A 2811-nucleotide genomic window follows, 5' to 3' on the forward strand; every position below is an offset into this window, starting at 1 on the left:
AGAGATAGTCCCTGCATTCTCTACGTGAAATATAATTCCTCATAAACAAAGAGTTCATACTTAGAGATCTGCAATTCTTAAAAAAAAAAAAAAAAAAAACCTTAGAGATCTGCAGAAGGCTATTGTTCATTTTGCTGACTTCATAGATACTTCAGGTATGTACATTAGTTCTATTCAACTATTTTCTATACAAGACAAACATATATATATATATATATTCACTGAATTGTGTTTATATATATATATATATATATATATATATATATACTAGTTTTCTGCTCACATGCTCTGCATGTGTAAAATTTTTATAATTATTAGATTGAGAAAAAAAATAGAAGTTATTTGAGAAAAAAAAAAAAGGGAAGTTATATGAAATTATGGGTGGTTATTGCAGACACTGAAAATTATTTATTTTATTTTTAATAGAATTTTTAATTTTGTTATTTACCATATTACCACTCAATTATTAAAAATTATCTAAAATTAATATAAGGTTTAAGGATTTCATTGTCTTTTCACACCTACTTTGGCTTACAAAGCCTCTTCTTTTAATAATAGTATAGATATATATATATATATATATATGTATGAATTGATCATGTGCTTGTTCATGTTACAATATACATATAACAATTATTTCTCATACAGATCAAGTTCATCGCGCGACTACATATATACCTGGCCTAGATTGTAGTGCAGCAACTGATAGCCAGAAATGGGGGGCCTTGGGGTGAGTATTTTGACGACTCCCTTTGCACAATTTCTGGGGAGATCGTGGAATTTGGTAGACATAATTACAGCGGCTACTTTTCTGGCCCCCACTGCCTCTGTTTGTTTGCTCCATTTCATTTCACATGGGCTGCCTTTTGGGTGGCCGCCGCACTCCCTATTCTCACTGGTTTGGTAGTCACTCTGGGTTTCCATAGACACCTTGCGCACAAGAGTTTACGGCTTCCTAGATGGCTCGAGTACTTGTTTGCGTATTTCGGGGCTCTATCACTTCAGGTATGTGATTACCAAGTGCTACTACATATACGTGATTTTGATGTTTGAGTATTCTTTTGTTCTTTTACTAGACAAAGGAATAAAATGGTGTTTGTTGTTTATTTTCGACGGTTTATTTGCAGGGAAGTCCGATAGAATGGGTGAGCACCCACCGATACCATCACCAGTTTACAGACACAGAGAGAGACCCTCAAAGCCCCAGCTTGAAGGGTTTCTGGTTTAGTCATATGGGTTGGATCTTTGATAGCACTTCTCGATATAGAAAAGTAATTAAGAAGGAATTAATTAAGGATTACATTTTAATATGAATTGAAATTAATGTTATGAGTTTTGTCAGAATGGAGGATTGAAGAACGCTGAGGATATGAAGAAGCAGTGGTTCTATAGATTTCTTCATCGTACATACGTTTTACACATAATTGTTTCTGGAGCTTTGCTCTATGCCTTAGGTGGACTACCTTTCTTTATTTGGGGAATGGTACGTACTAAATTGCAATTCCTCACTTCACCATGTGTATAAATGGCTCGAATCCGTAGCCATTCTATTACGGATATATAGAAACAGTTGAAAATCGAATACAATATATCATTATGATTAATGAATGATTGCAGGGAGTGAGGTTGGTATTCGTTTTCCACACCACTTTGCTAGTAAACTCGGCAGGTCACATCTGGGGAAAACAAGTATGGAACACCGGCGACCTGTCAAAGAACAATTGGTATGAATTTATTCGATCTTGCTAGCTCCCTACAATTAGATTAATCAACGACTGCTAATTGGGACATATATAATTCTGTTGGTTAATAGGTTGTTGGGATGGATCGCACTTGGAGAAGGGTGGCACAACAACCATCATGCATTTGAATACTCAGCTCGACAAGGTCTGGAATGGTGGCAAGTCGACTTGACTTGGTATGTAATCACAGCTCTTCAAGCAATTGGGTTGGCAACTGACGTCAGAGTTCCCACTGAATCTCCAATGCGTCTCAAAGCCCTCAAGAAATATTGAATTGAATACCAATAATTATGTTAATTATTTGCACGCAATAATTTCATGCAATCACGTACATACTTGGTAGATGCATGCATGTCTGTGTTAATTAGTAGCGTACTAGTGTATGGTGATGAACCATGTATGAACAGAACTGTTCAAAGCCCTATCTTTTTCAAGGAAATTGTCTCCATCTCTCTCTTTCGTTCTGAATTAAGGAGTTTCCATTTATGCCCTCATTGGCATCGCGTACGTACGGCTGGTTTCTGATACTATACAGACACTATACAGACATTTCCTTTAAATTAGGTCTTCATCTGAAAATTGTCTTTATAAAATATCAACCAAATCTGTTCATATTGCATTGAAAGTTAGACAAGCATGATACCAAAGAGAAAATATATGCATTTTCTTTTGGGGCCAAGGTGAGAAGTGGGAAAATTGTATGTTATCAGAGGGATCGAAGAACATCAGTATTCTTCAAGCCAAAGTAATCGCTGGTGATTGTAGCTAGCTGGTTAATTTTCAAAACTAGTAGTGAGAAAATGCTTACCATTTTGTAGTTATTTTTCTCTTCGATCGGTAATTAACTAATTTTATTATGAAAAAGAGAAAAATTTTACGAATAAAAATAAAACATACAAATGACCAATAAAAAACAAGAGCAATAACAAGAACAACTGACCTAAACGTGGCCAGATGAAGGCAAATAGTAGTTGTTAGTATCTACGTTCTATACTCTTCCAATAATCTATCCCCTCAAGTATCACCAAATTATCAATTTACAAACAAGGAATATTTTCTACTAAGAAAA

The 2811-nt window shown here is 35.0% G+C and overlaps 1 pseudogene; it reads left to right on the top strand.

The window, feature by feature from the left end:
* Positions 1–715: 715 nt before the first annotated feature.
* Positions 716–2039, top strand: LOC112199208 (annotated as a pseudogene).
* Positions 2040–2811: the final 772 nt, after the last annotated feature.

This window comes from Rosa chinensis, chromosome 4, assembly GCF_002994745.2.
Source record: "Rosa chinensis cultivar Old Blush chromosome 4, RchiOBHm-V2, whole genome shotgun sequence".
Lineage (NCBI taxonomy): Eukaryota > Viridiplantae > Streptophyta > Magnoliopsida > Rosales > Rosaceae > Rosa > Rosa chinensis.